Source organism: Marmota monax, unplaced genomic scaffold (assembly GCF_021218885.2).
Source record: "Marmota monax isolate L192 unplaced genomic scaffold, Marmota_monax_Labrador192_F-V1.1 WCK01_AAM20220418_F8-fsc00209, whole genome shotgun sequence".
Lineage (NCBI taxonomy): Eukaryota > Metazoa > Chordata > Mammalia > Rodentia > Sciuridae > Marmota > Marmota monax.
In genome coordinates this window covers 1,470,612-1,491,676 of record NW_026694493.1, presented here as the reverse complement: position 1 = coordinate 1,491,676, position 21,065 = coordinate 1,470,612, and the positions used below count along the sequence as shown (strand labels likewise).

General features: G+C 47.5%; 2 long non-coding RNA genes across 2 annotated transcripts; one reads left to right on the top strand and one right to left on the bottom strand.

The window, feature by feature from the left end:
- The first annotated feature begins 671 nt into the window (after positions 1-671).
- On the top strand, positions 672-4,078 carry LOC124075913 (uncharacterized). Its single transcript, XR_006846211.2, has 2 exons — positions 672-846; positions 3,803-4,078. It is a non-coding gene; the product is annotated as an uncharacterized LOC124075913 (long non-coding RNA).
- Positions 3,477-15,424, bottom strand: LOC124075912 (uncharacterized). Its single transcript, XR_006846210.2, has 4 exons — positions 15,172-15,424; positions 9,036-9,109; positions 7,529-7,571; positions 3,477-3,668 (listed from the first exon to the last, which is right to left on the bottom strand). It is a non-coding gene; the product is annotated as an uncharacterized LOC124075912 (long non-coding RNA).
- Positions 15,425-21,065: the final 5,641 nt, after the last annotated feature.

The following is a 21,065-nucleotide window of genomic DNA, read 5'->3' as shown; positions in this document are numbered from 1 at the left end:
CCCTCTAGATGAACTTAGAAAAATAACGTGTGAAAGAGCAAGTTCTTTTGTGAAGATTAAAGTAGGATAAAAATGAAGAATATACTTTAACTTTTTCATACATGTGCAATATGACTTAAAGAGAGCAAGGAAGTGATTGATGGGGCATGGGGTGGTCTTGGGTAGCTAGAGCAAGGGGGAGGAGAGGGAAGTAGTGGGTGAGTAGATATACATGAAGATCAGTGTTCTAGTTCTTGAGCTGTGTATAGTTTCAAGTCTGTTCATCACATCACTGAAACAAATGACTGAAAGAAAGAATAAATAAATTATCAAGACCCAAGCAGGGACCAATAAGGATAGTATAAAATGGATCAAGGGTTATAAAGATTAATGGGCTTTGTGCACTGAGCTCCATTAAAAATACGATCATAGGGATTGCAGGACTACTTTAAATTAGATAATATGCACCACTACCAACAAAGGCACCTTCTTTCACCTGGAGGTGTTGAAGAAATAAATTCATCTCTCCATCCTCCCAGTCAGGCAGGGACTTTGCCTTGGTGCCCCAACTCAGGATTCTTAGTGCTTTGACACTGTAGAGTTAAACCCTAAATCACTCACCTCCTTCCATTTCCTTCTCTTCCCAGAGCAAATAGTTTCTCATGTTACACAGAGTTAAAGAGACAGTGTATATGAGAAGTTCTGAGACTGTTAAGTGCCCTGTGGACTATTTTCTTATAAGCCCTGCATTTTGTCAGGAGATGAGAAGAACAAGGCACAACTCTTGGGCCTGGGGAGCTTCCAGGCCTTCTGAAGGTCCACTCCCAGGTGAAATAGACGCGTGGCCATCCTGTTGGTGTTTAGCAGGTAAAGAGACTGGTGTGACCTGTAATAGTCTAGGAGAAGGCTGGAGCAGGTGGCCTAGGATTTCACCTTGTTATGGTTTGGATTTTAGTTTTCCCCCAAATTTCATGTATTGCAATGAGGGCATGTTCAGAAGCGAATTGGATTGTGGGAGCGGTAGCCTCATTAGTGGATGAATCCATGAAGAATTAATAATTTGGATGGACTAACTGGGTGATTACCGTAGGCAGGTGGGGCAGGACTGGAGGAAGTGGGTCCCTGAGGGCATGGACCATGTCGGTCCATGGCCCCTTCCAGGCTGCCATAAAGATGAGCAGCCTTCTTCTGTCTCAGCCTTCTGCTGCGATGTCCTGCCTCACCTCATGCCCAAAGCAAGGAGTCATCAAACCAGGGACTGCACCTCTGAAACTATGAGCCAAAAAAACCTTTTCTTCCTTTAAGTTGTTCTTATCAGATATTTTGATCATAGCAGCAAAAAACTGTCTAATACACACCTGGGACAGCATTTGTGGTTTAATGGAAAGAACCTTGGACTGGGAATTGTAAAGCATAGGTTAGAATCTTGACTTTCTTACTTATTCACAGGTTGAGCCCTGCCTCTTTCTCCTCCTTCTCCTCCTCCTCCTCCTCCTCCTCCTCCTTCTTCTTCTTCTTCTTTTTTTTTTTTCGGTACTGAGGATTGAACCCAGGGGTGCTTAACCACTGAGCCACATCTCCATTTTTTATATATTTTTTAGAGCAAGGTCTTGCTGAGTTGCTGAATGCCTCACTAAGTTGCTCGTACTGGCTTTGAACTTGTGATCCTCCTGCCTCAACCTCCAAAGACTCTGGGATTATAGGTGTGCACCACCATGCCTAGCTTAGCCCTGCTTTCTGCATCCATATGATGTAACTTAAAAAAATATATATATATATATATATATATATATATATATATATATATATATATAGAGAGAGAGAGAGAGAGAGAGAGAGAAGAAGAATGGACTTTCAAGACAGGTCTGCTGCATCTGAATCCTACTTCCTCTTCTTCTCCAGAGCTCCATTTTCTCTCCCAGGGAATGATATGCTTCAGGTAGAGGCAAAGTGGTCTAACCCAAACTTGGCCAAAAAGGATCATTTTGAGTCTCAACACTGATCCTTGGTGAGACAGACAGGCGACATTTGTCACAGGGCTGGGGGTGGTTTCCTGATTCCCACCCATGCTCCCCAATCCCCATACACACTGGACAAGATACTACAGGTCTTAGCACTGGAACCAAGGGAGGGAGACCACCAAAGCTGGCCCAGAAGGTAAAAGGAGCCAGTGAAAAGCATCTGGGGACTCTAATGGGGATGGAAGTTGGGGGGGAAGTTAGGATGTGTTGGTGATTTTATGGTTCGGCTTGACCCTAGAAAGATGCCTCCCCTTTCCCCCAAAAGTGACTTAGCCAGGCCCGATTGCGTGATTCAGTCTGGTTCTGTGAGACAGACAGGAAGCCTGGGCTGAAATCTGCTAGTTATTTCCAAAACAGACTGAGTGACTATTATGTGCTAGGCACTGATAAGTTTCTAATACTTAAAAAAAAGCCCATAGGATCTAATCATTGTGTATCTCCAAATATTCATTTCCTGCGTAAGAAAGAGACTTGAGGTCATTTTTTTTGCGGGGGTCAGATGGGGTTACCCAGAGATACATAATGAAACCACGGGCGGGGAAACCAAGAGTGGGGGTGGAGGCGGCTGATGGAGGTGGGTGCTGCCTGCTGTCACAGACAGGAAGTTCAGCTGCCTTTGAGCTCAAGTGGCACCTGCCTGTCTAACTCAGTGGGCAGTGTGTGTGTGTGTGTGTGTGTGTGTGTGTGTGTGTGGCCTCTGTGGAATCTGACCAGGCAGTTATGAGACTTGGGAGGGTGCCCTTTGGAGACCCTCGGCTTCCTAGGTGGAAATGTCCCTGCCATTACTGACCTTTTCATGCTGCCAATCCTGGCCCACTAGAGGGAAGGCCGGGGGTCTGATGTCTGCCCAGGTGTAATGGGGCGGAAGCGTCACCCTGAGAGGTAAAGCTTGGTGAGGCTTCAAACATTGGTCTGAATCTGTGGGGAAGGGAGATTTATTAAGGCACCTTTGGGTGCCCTGCTCGGCACTGGAGGGGCAAGAATTCTGTCCTAGTTCAAAATGTGGGCTGCCTCTCCCTCTCCTCATCTCTCAGATCATTCTCGGGTACTTGCTTGTCTTTGTGAGCAGGCAAAGGCCTTTTACCTATAGGAACTATTTTTTTTTTTTGAGGTAAGATATATGAAAGTGCTTTATAAATAGCGAAGGTTACGTAAGTGTAAGGTGATGCTTTTATTACCCCTTCCTATGGAGGCTGCAGGCGAGGCCTCGGCTCCCACTCCACTGGAAGCCTGACCCAGATTGGACTCTCAGGAAGACGTCTTATGTAAGAATTGGCTAAATTGAAAACAGTTCCTCTTCCAAGTCCAAATTCGGTTTGATTTATTTCAATTAAAATTGTTTTTACTAAGTGTTCACCACATGCCCAGGCCTAGCTGACGGTAGAAAGGAACATGATATAAGCGTGGTTCCTGTCTTCACGGAATTTATCGTTTAGTGGAGTGGATAAAAAAAAAGAGAGAGTGGAAGTTGTTTTGTTGAATGAAATTTTAGTTAAAATGAAACGAAGAGGGGGCTTCAGTTGAGCTGGAAATGAAAGGGGCTGGAGGTGCTGCGGCTGGGGCTCACCCTTTCTCCTCAGGGCCCTGTGAGGCTTTCTCAGAGGCCAGTTCAGAAAGCACTCATTTCCATAAGGCTTCTAGAAGAACACAGGAGGATGCTTTCGTGGCCTGGGGATGGGCAAAGAATTTTTAAGATGCAAAAAAGCACAAAGTATAAAAGGAAAAAGATGATCAATTAGACTACATCAAAATTGAAAGCTTCTGATCATAAAATGACACTTTTTTTAATATTTATTTTTTAGTTTTCGGCGGACACAACATCTTTGTTGGTATGTGGTGCTGAGGATCGAACCCGGGCCGCACGCATGCCAGACGAGCGCGCTACCGCTTGAGCCACATCCCCAGCCCATAAAATGACACTTTTAAAACAAATAAGGAAGCCAGATTGGGAAAAGATATTAGCATCACATACACCTGATAATAGTCTTGTATTGATCAAAACATTGATCAAAAGGCTTGAACAGATACTTTATAAAATAATGTACATAAATGCCCAATAAACTAAATTTTAAAACTGACCCGTAATCATTCACTAGGGAAATGCAAATCAAACCAGTTGTCAAAGTTTGTTCTATAAATAGTGGTGCCAGAATCTGAAAGAACTTTTTTTTTTTTTTTTTTTTTTGGTACTGGGGACTGAACTCAGGGGCACCAGATCAAGGAGCTACATCCCAGCCCTATTTTGTATTTTGTTTAGAGACAGGGTCTCACTGAGCTGCTGCTTAGCACCTTGCCATTGCTGAGGCTGGTTTTGAACTTGTGAACTTGTGAACTGCCTCAGCCTCCCAAGCTGCTAGGATTACAAATGTGAGCCATTGCGCCTGGCTGAAAGAGCTTTTTGCCCTTACCAGTTCCCCAGATCCCTGTATATCAGTCAACTTTTCATTGCTATAATGAAATATCTGAGGTTATTAATTTATAAAGAGAAAAGGCTTGTTTAGGCTCATGATTCTAAAGCTTCCAGTCCAAGATTGGGTGGCCTCATTCTTTGGGCCTCTGGTTGGGGAAACATAACAGGGTGGGATCCTGTGGAGGAGCAAAACCACTTGCATCACAAGCCAGGAAGCAAAGGAGAAAGACCGAGAGGCCAGGATCCTGCAATCCAGTGACCTAAGGACCCCCCACTGGGCCCTGCCTCTCTGAGGTTCTACTGGTAGCACCATGCTTGAGACCAAGCCTTTAACACAGAGACCTTTTGAGGACACTCTCCCAAACCATAGCAACCCCCAGTGCATTTTTCTTTTTAGTTATGAAACTTTTCTCATATCCATCCTCAGCCTCCAAATTATTTTTATCTACAGCATTGAAGCTATGGGGACACAGCTAGATTCCATAGATGTCAATGCTTACATAATTTTCCACTTCTGGCCTCAGAGACCTCTTTTCTAAATCCACAAGTGACGTATTAATATTTCTCTTTTCCAGGGAGCAGTCTCCCACTGGGTCAGTTACTACCCTCTGTAAACACGCAAACCCACATTACTGTCCTGAAGCCCTGTACCGGGTTTTGCTTACCCATAAACAGCTGCATTTCTGGAGTATAAATGACAGCCAAAAGTAGTGCTGAGAGACCCCTGCTCGGAGCTCTGAGAAGCTCTCCTAGGGACTGGGAGCATTTGGAAAAACAACACCAAAACCCTCAGTGAGATTCCATTAAAAGCCCAGCAGAAGGTGTAAAATGAACATCCTGATCACAAACGGGGTTGGCAAAGATGTGGCAGGCCTGAAATTCTTACACAGTGCTGGTGTGAGTGCAAAAAGGTACACAGCACTTTAGAAAACAGCTTTGTAGTTTCTTATAAAGCTCGATGTATTGCTCCACTGTGACCCAGAGACTTCACTCACAGGCTTGAAAACATGTCCACAAAGACGTGTATGCAAATGTTCACAGCGGCTTTATTCACAGAGGAAAGACTTTGAAACAACCCAGATAATTACTACGGATGTACTACTGATCAATGGGAATGTTCTACTGATCAATGCTCCAACATGGATGAATAGCCAAAGCGTGCTGGGTGAAAGAAGCCAGACCCCAAAGACCACATTCTGCATGATTCCATTTGCGTGAAATTCTAGACCAAGCAAACTAATCTATGGCCTTAAAAAAAAATGAGAAAAGTAGATGCCTGGTTGGGAGTGGAGTGGGGTGGGATGGAAGGTCAGCAGGAAACTGAGGGAGGGGCCCAAGGGGACATGTGGGGTGTTGGGAACATTCCATATATCCCTAGTGATGTGGGTTATGTGGGTGGATGCATTCCTATAACTCGTTGGGCTAATGCTGTTAAAATCTGAGCATTTTGCTGTCTACAAAGCAGACACTCAATATTAGGCAGTGATATTCTGGAAAGGCAAAATCGTGGCCATAGTGAAGGGGTCAGCACTTTACAGGGGTTGTAGGGAGGAAGGGTGAAGAGGCAGGGCACAGGAGATTTTTAAGGCTATGAAATGACTCGTAGGACCCTGTAATGGGGCTGCATGACACTGTACATCGTCCAAACCCACAGAATGCATGACATCAAGAGCAGACCCTAATGTAAGCTATGGACTCTGGATGGTAATGGTGGGCCAACGTAGGATGGTCAATGCCTGTACCACTCTGGTGGAGATGTTGATAAGCGGGGAGGCTGTCATTGGTGGGGGAAGGGAGTAGATGGGAAATCTATACCTTTTGCTCAATTTTGCTGCGAACCTAAAGACATGCTCTTAGAAAAGCCTAATAAACATGTTAGGGAAGAGGAATCCCTACTATCCATTTTCAAGAAGTCGGCTCAAGCCCTTTCCTCTACTCTTTTCTCTGAAAAACAACCCACAAATAACTAGTAGAACAAATAACAAATAAAAAGTGGGCAAAACAAACTTGAGCTCAGTGAAACTAGATAAGATCTGTATTACACGGAGACAGAAAGCAGCTGGGAGTGACAGAGGACGGAAGCCGACCTTGAGCCCAGAAGGAGAGGGGTGGGGGTGGGGGGGTTGTTCCATCAACAAGAGGCAGGTCGGGAGAGTCCCGCAGAGGCTCAGGTAGGAGAGGGAGCAAGAGGTGGGTGAGGGGTGCTGACAGGGACTGTTTGAGAGCCTGTAGAGAGGATTCCCCTCACTCTCCCTCCAGTCCCTAAAACACCCTGTGTGAGAAGCACACACCCCTCTTGCTTTCCTGCAAACCTGGATCCTTCTCAAGGGTTGGGGTTTAGGGAGTCCAAAGCCAGGAATATCTGCAGGCCATTTATGTTTTTCCACTCCATACAATACTTCCTGGGGCAAAATAAGCTAACAGAGTTAGTTATTTACTTGAATGGAGGGTATCTGTTTCACAGGAAAACACAGGAATTACTTGAATGGAGGAAGGAAAACAAATTTTTTTTTTTAGGTAGGAAAAAATAATAGGTTACTATTACCAAATATCATCTGACTACTTACACAGGCAGATGTATTCTACATTTTTTTAGTATTAGACTTTATGAAGTTTTTCCACCACAAATGAATCTGTGAAGTAGTGCAGACATTATTATTCCCTAACTGACTCATGTGAGGCACAGTGCCACATGACCTGTTTAAAGTCACAGGCTACTGCCCAAAGAACAATGGCCCTGGCCTCTCCAATCTAAGGTCAGCATGCATGTACTATTTCATGATGACTGCTGACCATTCTTCAAAAACCCGGGCCAACAGATGAGAGAGAGAGAGGAGGGAGGGAGGGAGGGAGGGAGGGAGGGAGAGAGAGAGAGAGAGAGAGAGAGAGAGAGAGAGAGAGAGAGAGAGAGAGAGAGAGAGAGTTGTGTATGGTTCCATTCTAAAAAAATGCAAACTAATCCTTAGTGACAGAAAGCAGACCAGTGGTTGCCTGAGGCTGGGAGTTGGGAAAAGGAGGCAGAGATTCCAGAACAGCATGGGAGACTATGAGCATGCTCACTGTTCTGATTGTGATGATTCCACCGAGGTTTACTTAGGTCAAAACTTATTGAACTTACCACTTAATATCCAGTGTGTTGCATGCTGATTATCTGTTAAAACCTGTTTTTAAAAATATGGGCAGAAATTAAGTCAGTAGCTGGGAGTTCCTTCGACAGTCATTTCTACCTTTTCAGCCCTGACAGAACATCCAGGTACGTGCTAGACCCACAGAGTGATGGAGAGCTTGCCCTCATAGGGATGCGCTTGAAGAAGAGGACTTCAAAAAATGGAAGTCAAGGGAGCGAACATTTACTGAAACTCTAGCATCCTATCTTTTGTGATCTTCACCAAACCCTGTGAGACAGCCATTACCATCAACTCCACTGTACTGGTGAGGAAGCTCTCGGGTCAGTTATTGGAAGTGTTGGAAGGAACCAATAACTCACACTTCTATTTTCTACCCACTTCCTGAGTTCTAGCCCCTTTGACATAGGAGTCAGACATCTGGTGATGAGAATGTCAGCTTTATCACTTTATCACTTTTACCTAAGTTACAGTGCTGGCCTCAACGTCCTCCTCCAACCCGTCTTTTCATTGGTTGATTCCTTTCGTGCCTTCTTATTAAACAGGATCACTACCGGTGGCTTCTACTCATATACAACCACACCCTTTTCCATCCCTGGCCATTATTTATACCATTCCCTATACCTGGAATCCAATTCGATTAAGTAAAAAGTCTTCTGCATGCTCTGGGTTAGGACTGAGAGTGGAACTATATCAACGAATAATATCTAGCTGCTGGATATTTCAAAGATCACCCCTTAAATGTCTAAATCCTGTCCATACTCCAAGGTCCACTGTGGGAGACCAACCTTGCACGTGACTGGGTCTTACTCCCCAGCTGGGTGCTGAGGTGCTCAGTCGCAGAAATGTGGCAGAGCTTTCCCCACCCTTCTTGGGTCCGAGGGTCGGTGTCTCATGCATGGGTGTGTCTTGCTACAGCCCCGAGAGTGGAGCTACGCTCACCTGTTCCTTTGTAATATAACCCCTTGCCCTGATTAGGATAGAATCTTCCATGGAAGTGCCTTGTGTGTGGTGTGTGTCCCCTTCTCTTACTCTGTCCTTGGGTGTGGCCTACCAGGTGTCAGTCAACCTGATGACAGTGGGCATCATTAAGATAGACTCAGCCCCCTGAAACCTGGCCCCTTGCCTCATTTGAATAACTTCTCCTCAATAGAAGGGGTCAGCGCGTGCTCTCACTCTCTCTCTTCCTGCAGACCCTTAAGGTCAGAGGAGCCGTCACAGTGACCCCAAAGAAAAAGGTATCTGTGTCTCTTGTGTGGTTATTTCATGCAGCCCAATCAGCCCAGTTCAGCTGGAGTGACCCCTGAGCCTTTCAGTGGCTGACCGACACCCGGCAGTCCACCTCCTCCCTGGAGCTTTCTCAGGGTTCCAGCCGGCTGCGGTGTCTGGTATTTGCCTGCTGGAGGAAGGGACTTGCAGCTTTCACCTGCTGATGGGGACACCTCAGCCACACCTACCCACAGGAGCACAATGAAAACACTTCATAATTCTGTGACTCACCTCCACAGCTGGGTCCTTGAGAAGTGAATCTTGTATTTCCTCACTTAGAATTTTGCTGCCTAGTGTACGATGGGCTGGAAAGGACACAACTGATGGTTGGCAAAGGTCTCCATTTGCTTGGCCTGTCCCTGCACCCTGCTTGGCTCCCTCCCCCTCCAATTCCCCTTTGCCTCAGTGGCAAAGGAAGACTTTCCTGTTGCCATGGCAATTGGTCCTCTCTACCCTCTCCTGTGTTGCCCTTCTCCCACGGCAGCCTGAGCTCTTCTAGATTGAATGAGCTCCCTTGTAGCCCAGGACCTCACCTTTTCTGTCCGCCCTTTCATCCATCCCATAGTCCAAATCCATCACCAGCCAGAGAAGCTGCTCTGTCCTGGACCTGGAGCCAGATTATACTTCCATGCAACACTAGGGACCCTAGGGACTCCCCTAACTGTTTCTTAACTGACATTTGGCATAATAATATTTTTAAAAATATTTTTTTAGTTGTAGATGGACACAATACCTTTATTTTACTTATTTTATTCTTATGTGGTGCTGAGGACCGAATCCAATGCCTCAGACATGCAAGACAAGGGCTCTACCACTGAGCTGCAACCTCAGGCCCTAGTAATAGTTTTTGAGAAAGCCCAGGTACATTCCAGTTGGCTGTGGTGCACCTTGGTATTGCTTAGTATTTAAACCCCTTCCTCCTGCCTCGGAGTGTGGGAATCCTGTTTTGCTGGTACACTTTTGTCTGTAAGTCCCTAATTCATCACACCATGCAATCCTGGATCTGTCTGCCTCTTTCTTGGGTTTCTCCACCTCTATCTTTAGCACCCAGTTTTCCTGCACCATGTTTTTTTTTTTCCCCTGAAACAACAGTTGTATAAATATTATTTACTATTAAGCCAAATAATACATTCTAATTTACAAATCCCTTCTTGCACAATTATTTTGTTTTTCCTGGAGTTAATAATTGCCTCTTTTTTCTTTGTTTAGTTTTCTGTCCATACCTAAGTCCTCCCACATGCTCCCACGCTCAGTGAAACACTGCTCAATAATATTGCCACATTGTCAGCCTGTCAGATGAACATTTCCTCTCTCAGATGTCTCCCTGGAGCCCTCGGACCCCATATGCTGTTTAGCTGTTTTCTTGCCCTTTCCTCTGGTCTGTCTCTTGTCTGCTGATCCTCTCTTCCATCTCAGTCTTCTTGTTTCATGGTCTTTACTTCAACAGAATATATTTTTCAGAGTAGCTAAGAAAGGGTGCATGGTATATTTTTTCGAGACATTTCAGACCAAAATTCTTTATTCTCTGCTGGCTCTTGATTTGGGTGGCACAGAATTCCAGGTTGACGATCATTTGAAGAACTTGGGGGGGTGTTAATATGTTTTGTCTTCTGATTTCCGCATCATCTGTTTCCTGTCCCTAGCTTGTGGCCTGTTCCACTTCCCCTGTGCATCCCAGGGTTATGAATTTATTACGAGGCAGGAATTTTATATGCAATGTGAGCTCTTGGTAGTGGTAGTCTTTGTCAGTCTGGAGACTGGCATCTTGGGGACAGTTTGCTTGTATCATTTCTTTAATAATTTCTTGCACTTTGTTTTTTCTTCCTAGCATTCCTATAGAAACGAGACTTCTTGGCTTTGTCCTATAATTTTATTTATTCTTTCCTATTGTCCCTTCCTTTATCTTTTTTTCCAACTTCCTGTAGGATTTCTCCAAAATTACCTTTGAACATATTAGTTGATTTTTGTTGGTATTATATTTTTAATTTCCAAGAGCTCATAATTTTTTTCTGGTTCCTTAGAAAACAAAATTCTCTTCTTGTTTCATAGATGCAATATTTTGTCCTATTTTTTTTTCCTGAGGATAAGTTTAGTTTTGTTATATTTCATTTGCCTTTTAGTTTTTACCATGCTGAGGATGGAACCCAGGGTCTTGTGCATGCTGGTCAAGTGCCCTACTATTGAACGACATCCCAGCCCAGTTTGTTTACCTTTTATTTTCCTGCTCCCTGCATTTAGGTTGGTTTTCACCCCTTTCTTTCAAGCTTGAGGCTTTGCTCTAAGGTCTGGTGATTCTTGGTCATTCACTCTTATTTAAGAACCTGACATTGGAACATGTTGGAAGCTCTGTGTGAGTTTGAGGTGTTTGGGGGCAACCAGCTGTTTTTTTCCACAGGGAACCCCAAACGTTAGTCTCTTCTCCGGAGCGAACGATTGCAGAGATTTCTGAGCTCTTCATTGAAAAGAGATGTCCCAGGGGCTGTGATGGGAAGGTGTGGAGAGTTTCCAGGTTGTCAAAACAGAGGGACCTAATTTCTAGAAGTGTCCCTGGGAGACCAGCACAAGCCCAGAGAAGAATGGTTGGAAGGACAAATGACAACCCGAAGACATTGCTGCAAAAGACTCCTAATGACCAAGAGAAGGAATGAAGCGGCAGACAGCCCCTGGGCCTGAAGGAGTTTTGGATGGGGATTGACTGTCGGAGCAGAAACCTGTGTGGAGGGAAGGCCAAAGACCAGGGGGCCACTCATGCCTGCTCCTCTGTGTCTCGGCTTTATATAAAAGCCTCATGACCCTGTTCCATTCATAGAGAGGTATTTTGTAAAAGTCTGATTTCTTGTTTAATTTATTCATTGCCTTTGTAGCAGTCTGTGGAATGATGGAGAACTTAGAGTGCCCTGATTAAAAACTTAGGGTAACCAAGGGAAATAAAGAAAATAGCAGTTGTGGGCTGAGATTCATATGCACATTTGTGAATAAGCTAAGTCCAAGTGTATCAAATAATGACGACATGAAAGAAATTCCCAGGCCCCAAACTGGGTAGGCTTCTGTAGCTCCCTGGCTGCAAACCACCTCTGTAGTCTTGGTCTTCCCTGCATCCATCATTGGAGGAGGCCACCGAACCTTTCTTTCCATTGAAGTTGTGCATGGTTGAGGGCATCACCACCCCTCCAACAGAAAAACCAAACAAATGCAGTTGAAATTGCTGATGTGTTTGGAGAGAATTTCAGTCGTTCAGTTCGGGAATCACACACATGTGGGCACGAATATTCACATGCATGCACACATGGACTGGTTCAGCTATCTGGGGCAGGATCTGTCTGATGGTTCCAGAAAGGTGGGGTGGATACGAGATGGAGTCTGGGCAGGGAGGCACCCAGGGGGATGGTGATAGGACTGGACACTCTCCTGAGCCCTGGTATGAAGGAGCCCTCCCTCCCCTCCTCCATCTCCCTCAGAGTCCCAGTGCTGAGGCAATGTGTCACCATATTTTCAGCAGTTCTGCTAAATTGTGTCTCAGAGAAGCGAAAGACAAATCTCCAGGGGTTTGCATGTTTGATTCACACCTAAAACAGCAGCTGTCTGCTGCCACAGGGAAAACACTTCTGCGTAGATTCCGGCAGCGGCAGCAGGGGCAATCTTCAGCCTCTTCACTTTATGCTTGTCTGGTTGCTGAGGCCTTGGAAAAAGCGTGAATGATGCAATGCCAGCCCTCCTTGCTACGAGTGACTCAGGTACTGGCACTTCTGGTAGACAGAAAGCTGGCCCAGGGGAGAGCACTTAGCAAGTGATGGCAGCAACCTCTTCATCATACTGGAGGCCAGAGTCTGCAGATTGCATTCTAATAATACCTGTACTGATCCCCAAGAAGCCTTAAAGAGAGCCTCGTTAAGATCTCACAGCAGCCTCGTGAAATATACAAAAGACTCTATGCTCTATATTGCAAAGAGAGAAACTGAGTCCTAAAAGGTTGTCTGGGTAGCCCACAAGTAACCACTAATAGAAAGTTCCAGAAGTCCATGCTCATTCTCCCTGCCTCTCTCTATCTCTCTCCACTCTCTAGGACCAAATTCCCTGTTTTAAAGGACTGATTTTTTACTAGATGGCTAAGCCTATACATGCAACGTGACTGAAAAAACAAGAGGGCTGGGGATATAGCTCAGTTGGTATGCTTACCTCGCATACACAAGGCCCTGAGTTCAATCCCCAGCACCACAAAACAACAACAACAAAAAACAAAGAAGAAAAAAATTCAATTCACAATTCACAAAAGGAATGATCTTTCTTGTCCAATGCAATTTTTTTCACTCTATGAAATCATGTCCCTTGGGACTCTATGAACAGTGGTACATTTAAATATGGGTGTATGAATCTGCTCACTGAGAAAAGTAGGGAAGAGGGGGAGCAATGGAACTGTCAGCTGAAGTGCCCCGTTGTCAATGGGAGCAGAAGAGCAGCTCGCTGATCAACACTTTCTGGAATGATGGGGCAAGCTCTTGAGCGTGGAATGGATTCACACTCACGCAACTCTTGGGCAGTGTCAGGGGTCTTGTGTTTGCTGTCCAGCAAGCCCTGTCTGTAGCAGTGTGAACCCAAAGGGCAGACTCCCAAGAGCCTTTATGAAGGCTTATCAGGCAGGCTCAGCAGGCTCCTGGAGCTCACTTACCCAGGAGGCAGGGACAGCTGCAGTGGTCAGGGCATCAGGGCAATTAACTGGGTAGGGGCTGTAGAATCTTTGGCCTAAACCCATATGGACTGGGCTATCCTTTTTCCTGTGTATCATGGCCAGGATTCCAGGGGAGTTAGGGATCACTTCATTGCCGGTAATCTACCGGCCCTTCCTGCCAAGCCCTCCCTTGGGAGGGACCTTGTGCTCCTGAGAGCATAAAGAATCTGAGTTCAAATTTGGACTCTGCCACTTAGTGCAGAGAGCCAGGACAAAAGTCCTGACCTTCAGTAGCCTTAGATTCTGCATCTGAAAATGGAGAGCGTCATTACCTTACAAGGAGGTAGGTATGGTGTCTGTGAAGGATTTGCAGCTAATAGGCGCTCAAAATTAGTAGCTATTAGTTTTACTGCAAGAGAGACTGAAATTCTATTGGGGGTAGGAGAAGAGGCTACATCAGCCAAACTGGGTTGAATGTGCGTGCGTGTGTGTGTGTGTGTGTGTGTGTGTGTGAGTGTGTGTTGCGTCAATGAGAGTGGATGGATTATCAATACCCTTTACTTCCTACCCCAAGCTATCCTACATCCAGGTTTGCGTGCTCAGCAGAGTGGGAACAGTGCCCATGGTCTGAACTCTATGTCAGAAGTATGAGGTGGCAGACAGACCCCCCCACACCCTCCCGCGACCTTGAGTCAGGAGCTGGTGATGCAAAGAAATGGGGTGATGGAGAATCCGCTTTGTGGTTGTCTGTGGCTGCTGCATCTGATTTCCGGGTGTCAGAGCCACAGGGCTGTCTGGGGAGTTCCTGTGTTATTGTAGAGTAGGCCGAGGTGTCTAGCTTCAGCTGTGGCACCCATCGGGCCCTCATCAAAGTGGTTTGGGGGAGGGATTTTTGGCTACCAAGTTTCCCTTTGTTCTTGTCTGTATTCTTAGATACCCTGAAAAAATCGGTGGCCCATCCCGCTCAAACTCCTTACCAGAGTTTGTTTTGTTTGTTTTCTCTTTCAGTTAGAGAAAGTCCATTTCTGCCCTTAGCAACAGAAACTTGATCAGTACCCTTCCCAAACCTTCTTACTCAAAGTAGTTCTCCTTTTCACACTCTGTTTCCTTCACGTCATTAACCATCCTTTGTAACATTTTGCCAATTTGGTACTTGCCCATTATCTGTCTTCTCTTCCAGAATGCGAGCTCCTGACGGGCCTCAGCTGCCCTCCTTGCCATGCCCCTCCACTGGCCGCCCCCAGAAGCTGCTTGGCACAGTGTGGTGGTCAGGATCCGGCCTGGCCTGGTGAGGCTGTGGGCCTCTGTGTGCATGCGTGTGTGTGTGTGTGTGTGTGAGCACAGCAGGGAGACAGTGGCGCCTGCCCACTGTAGAACTGGGGGAATTAAACCAGCTAATGAGAGCAAGGGCTGCTGGGCATGGAGTGCTTGTGAATGGGTGGGCTTAGAAGTTCAGAGGAGTAGCAGTTGTTTCTGGATTTCGGGAGCTTCAAACCTCATACTTGGCAGTGACCCGACCCTAGAGTCAGCCTGTAATTTTACCAAACTGGCATTTTGGATCTGCTGGGCCCCGGCTTTATGGAGGGTCTCCACTTTGGGGCACTTGGTACCATCATGTTTTGTTTTATAAGCACTCCCTGGGAAGTCAGGTTTCTCTAAAACCATTGAGTCATGGGACCCCCCACCCCTCCAAATACACACCTCTACCCAGTGTGCTAGGGCCAGTGGGACTGCCACTTCTTCCAGGAAAAGGCACTTCTTCGGGGAGACCAGGCCTCGGAGCCTACCGGAGCATCAGAGCAGAGCATCTCTCCCGAGGGCTGCAGATGGGCAGCCAACCCAAACACTGCATTCTTGGATGCTGGCTCTTCTCTGAAAGGCCTGCGTTACTTTTTCCATGGCCTTGGTTTTTCCGGAGCAGAGGGCCGGAGGCCACATGAGCCCGTGTGTATACTGAGCGGGCCGGCTGATGGTGCAATGAGCCCTGGCCTGTGAGCCGTGGATATTTGCTGCTCTATTTTAAGATTCCCAGTGTTGTCCGTTTCCCAGCAGTCATCACTTGGTCAGAGGAAAGGGAAAGCGGGGGTGGGACAAGATGAGGCCCAGCCACATTACTTCCAGCTCTGTGGAAATTCCCACCCTTCATGGAAGCGAAGCATCTCCCCCCACCCGGCCCCCCAGCCCTAGTGACTCAGGATTCTTCACTGGTCAGGGCAAAGGTCTCAGAGCACTTTGAAGTACTTTCCCCTGTTTGTTAGGTAAGACAGACATAACTACTCCCTGTTAACCAGTGAGAGAAACTAAAGCACAGAGAGGTTAGGAAATACACAGGGTCACAGAGCTAGCTAATTATAGAGCAGTCCCGGAGCTAGACTTCCTGAGTTTTAAATTATATTCTCTCATTCAGTAAACAGCAATTGATTATCTTTCTTTCTTGCACACCACGAGGACTCTCCTGTGCTCATCTGCATCTTGTCATGGAGGACGAAGCAATAACTGGCCGCGCGTGGTGATTCTGGTGCCTTCCTATTCTGTGGCTTGTTTCTCCTCAAGTACCACCTCACAAGGGAGGACATTTGTTCAGGCAAATCAGCAGTTGCTGAATGCCTACTGTGTACAATACCATGGTTTGCACAATTTATGTGAGAAAGTTTCCAAGCACATAATTATGATACAATGTGATAAAGCTGTTGGCAAATATTCACTATTAGGGAAGCGGAGAAAGAGGTAATTTGCATGGCTGGGGGGGGGGCAATGAGAAGAATTTAAAGGCTTTTCCTTCAGCTTTTTATTATAAAAATTTTCAAGCATACAAAGTAGTTAAGAGGTGGTTACAAGGAATACCACCTAGATCCAACCATTTGCCATATTGGTCTCCTGCTATACAGATAAGTAGACATAGACATAAAGACATACAGCTGAAGCACTCGAAAGGAAGTGAGGCATGTCTGAGATTCACTCCTAAGCATTTCAGGTTTGGAGTTTTGAGTTGGGTTTTGTCAGATGAATAGGAGTTTACTGGACAAAAGGAGAGGGTCGGTCCAGGTCATGGCAAATGGGTGCAAAAGCAAATGGGTAAACTACAGGGAATACTGATGGGGAATTTTGTTGACCATGACTGGACAGTGGGTTGGGGGGCAGCTGGAGGAGATGACAGGAGCAACTGCTGGGAACCAGACTGTGAAACAGTTGGAGTCCCCTGATAAAGAATTTTGGTATGACCCTGGGGGAGGTAGGAGACATTGGAGGTTTCTAAAGTAAAAGATAAAGTTGGGTGTGGGTAACATCCACCTGTAATCACAGCAGCTCAGGAGGCTGAGGCAGGAGGATCACAAGTTCCAGGCCAGCCTCAGCAACTTAGTGGGGCCCTAAGCAATTTAGCAAGCCCCTGTCTCAAAATTAAAAATACGAAAAAGGGCTGAGAATGTGGCTCAGTGGTTAAGAGTCCCAGAGTTCAATCCCTGGTACCTAAAAAAAAAAAAAAAAAAAAAAAGGTATAGAATGGCATGCTCTGATTTGTCTTTTTCTGGTACTAGAGTGTAGGACAAGGAAGAGAGGGGAAAGCCAGTTAGGATGTGAGAGGGTGGCAACAGTGTTTGTGTGGAGGAGGGGGCCATTCTAGAGACCAGATTAGAACAAATAGGAGGGAGGGACGTGCAGGATCACTGACTATGGGTGAGATTTCTTTGAAAAGCAGCTGAGACTCTATTAATTAATGTCCCTGGTCCATGTGGTGCTGTGTACAAGACACCGGATTAATTTGGGACAAGTATAAAGACACCTCATTTGTTGGTGGAAATGTGAATCTGCAACCCTCGTAGAGTCCAGAGAGAGGGGTTTGGGGATCACCTGCTTATAGACTGTCGTTGCAGAAATAGCCACTGACTGGCAGAGGCTGTCGTTGGAGCAGAAAGGAGCGTCCAGTTCGCAGCCCTGGGCAGCATCTATAGAGCATGCAGTGCACAGATGGGTGACAAAGAGGAGCCCTGGTGGTGGAGAAGGGCCAGCATGGTCAAGCCTCCCTGGTGGGTTTGCAGTGAGCGCTGGATGAGCTTACACTTAGGAGATGGATCCCAATCTCTGCGCTAGGACTTCATAGTTGCTGGAGAAGTGGGCAGACCATGGTTAGACATGGGACAAAGGTTCTTGGAGAGGGGCCCCACAGCCAAAAGCTGCAGGGTTGACCTTCTGTAAACAGCACCCAGGAAGTCCTTTCCTCTGCTCCCTCTGACCCCTCCTGAGAAACGAAGACCACGTTGAACTGTAAGGGGTGAGCCCAAGCTCAGGGCAGGAAAGCACCTTCTGCCACCCTGGGAGATGGGAGAGGGGAGGGGGCAGGCTGCAGAGTGAGTGGACACTGCGTGGATGCGGCAGTCAGACGACCCGGGATCACACCCTGGCTCCGTCCTTCTGTGTCTTCCTCAGTTAACTGAGCTTTGCCTCAGTTTCCCCCTCTGTAGAATGACAGTCAGAGTGTCTTCTCCAGAGGTTAGTTGAGGAGCAAGTGACACAAAGGCAATGATAGCCTTAAACATAGAGCCCAGAAGAAGTGCTTACTAAATGTTCCTAACTGTCATTGCTACCGCGGCAGCCAGGCTGTTCGGGAAGCCTGGGGATTTGGACCTGGGAGGTTCCCTGGTGGCCACATTTGGAGCAGCACAGCCAGCGTCCGTTGGGGGGGAGTGACTCAGTCACACAGCTCCCCGCGTGTCTCCCCCTGCTCAGATGTGCAGGGCCCATTAGGGAGAGCTCATCTCTTTCTCTGCAAAACATCACGCGCCCCCCGCGGTGCTCCTCCCTCTGTCCACCTGGGCCAGTTTCTAGGACAGCTGCTGTGTCAGGGATGGCCCGGAGCTCATGAAAGGACCACCTGTTCCTGTCGCTCCCTCCTTCCCTCCCACACCCCAAGGCCAGCCCCACTCCCAGCTGCTCACGCATCACACCACGCTTCTGCTTGGGTGCTGGGGCACATTGTGAGAGGCACATTGTGAGAGGCACATTGTGAGAGGCACGTGTCCTCACGACTTGCTCTCATCGCAGCTAGGGTCCGTGTTTTAAAAGTGGCACCTCCTTTGTTTTCCTATAAACCACTTTTCTCCTGTGCCACCGCACCATCCCTCTCCATCCCAACCCCACCCTCCCTATGGACACAGGGGAAGCACAAAGGAGGAAGGGTGGCCACGTTGAGGGCAGGTCCCGAAGTCCCAAGAGATGGCAAGGCCCTCCTGTGCCTCTGCCTTTACACCTCTGCCAGCACCAGTGGTGTGCACATGTTGGGGCTTGCTGTTCCTGGGGTCCTTGTGCCTCCTCTGTGGCCTAGGTGAGCCCCCAGAAGTCCCTTGGAGCAGTGTGGTGCAATGGCCGGATGTGGCAGCCAGGGCTTGGGCATGAGAGCTGCTTGGGGGCCAGGGGCACAGCACTGAGTAGCCCTGGGTTTGGCTCTTCTAGTCGGAACCCGGATTCCAGACCCAGCACCCTGTTTACCAGGTGTGTAGATTGCTAACCCACGGCAGTCCATCTCCTCCTCTGTAGGATGGTGTCTATAAGTCATGGAACTCAGAGTTGGGTTAGGCATGGCCTAAAAATGGTAGTTTTCCTTTTTCCAAGGACCCTTCCTAGAGCAGAAACAGAGTTTTAGCCTGGAAGGTCCGCTGTCCCAGGGTCCCCCTAACACAGGTATCTCTGGAGCACCTGGGAGACGGCCGGAAGGAGGCAAGGAGAGCTCAGAGCTTTTCGCACTAAGGAGAGTTGGCTCAGGTGCCCCGTATGTCTGGCTCTCTGTCTCAACCCCACCTGGGCTCTGGGGCCCTGCTCTCTGCTCAACACTTCCCTACTTTGCTCCAGTTTGCTCTACTTGCGGAGACCCCCTGAGCCACAGGGTGGGCCATGCTAGAGGGTGCAGAGCAGAACTTTCACTGTGTAATCTGATCCATCTGGGACCCATTTCCAGGAAGTTGTCTGGCAGACGTTCAGCTGAGAATACTTGCAGTCCAGGGCCCTGGGGAGGCAGGGTTGACAGTGACTCTCCAAGATATTCATCATGTCTAGTGTCGGGTTCAGACGTTCATTTATTTAATGAGTATGTATTTTGTGTCAGATCCTTTACAGGGCACCCAGATTTGGGGTTCCAGAATTCCCTGACTCTGTTTTACCCCTGCCCAAGTAAGCAGCCATATCTCATCCACCTCCACAACCAAGGACAGCACTGGAGAATCCTTGGTGCAGGGGTAGTTTGATTTTTGAAGTTTCCCCAGAAACTATGCTCCCACCCCACCTGGTCTATGGCCCTGTTGTCCCCTTGACCCTCAGAGTTCACACATCACATATCAGCAGTGGCCTATGCCCTGGTTGGAGACTAGGGTGGATGATGGTCAGGGCCCCTCCTCTGCCTGGGTGGAGGTGGCACCTGTTAGGATTCCCCACTGCGTGCTTCTGCCTAGAGGCAGAGGCACGATCCAGGGTGCAGCACCTGCCTGCCTTTCTAGTTCAGAAATAAAAAAGTGCTCCATCCTCGGCCTGCAGAGAATATGGAACGAGAAACCCAACCGTCACCTTTCGGTCATCTGTCAACATCAGCCCTCACTTTCCCCCTGTACTCTTTTGTTTCCAATAGCTTCTCAGGGACTTGGAAATTCCTAAATGAAAAAAAAAATCTAGATTTTGATGAACTCTGTTTCTAAGTCTTCATAAATGTCCATAAATGGAAAAAGGCTAAGAAGGAGATAGGTCAGGTGAGAAAGAGGAAGACATTTAGAAACCCAGGATTCTTAGGTAACTCTCCTACTTTGGAAATGTCAGAATATGGGGGCCCATTTATTGCTATGGAATGTATCAATATGATAAGGGGGGTGGGGTGGGAGTGTCTGCAGGAGGCATCCTGCAGTAGGTGAGGGTTGATAGGCTGAGGGACCCCCACCCTGGCAGGCAGGGGTTATGATGGACAGTTGGGTTATGGTGTAGGGTACAGCAGAGATCACAGCCAGGCAGACAAGCCATGTGGGTCAGACCACAAAGCACCATGCTCAGGGCTTATGTAGGGCCAAGCCAGCAAGCAAGAAAGCATAAGCCCCAGAGGGCTGCTCCATCTCCCAGCAGTCAGAGTCCCCAGAGGATGGGCAGGAAAGAGGTCCTCAGGGCCCCACACTTATTAAAGCTTTTAGGAACTGAAGGTCTGCTTCTCTGCAAAGCTGCCATGGGCTCCTTCCAGGTGGAAACCAGGGTCTTCCAAGGGCAAGGGGTATGGGCTGGAAAGGGTGGCAGGGGAATGCAGAGCTCAGATGTTAACCAAGGGACTTCAGCAGAGGACGGGGCTTTCCCAGCCCAGCTTGGGAACTGCATACACAAGGGACTGGAGAGTGGAGAAGCAGAAAAATCCAGAGCCGGTGACGACACCGCAGCTAAGGGCAAAGACAGAAAGCGGAAAATGTGAGTGGGGAGGGAGGAATGGCGTGAGCAAAGAAGAGGGGGAGGGAGAGGATTCGAGGAAACGGGAGACAGCAGGATGAGTTGTAGCATCCTCCCATTATTCCCCAAGGACAAGCTTCGTTCTCCCATAGTGAGCCAGTTCCGAGCTGTAGAGAACACCACCCAGCAAG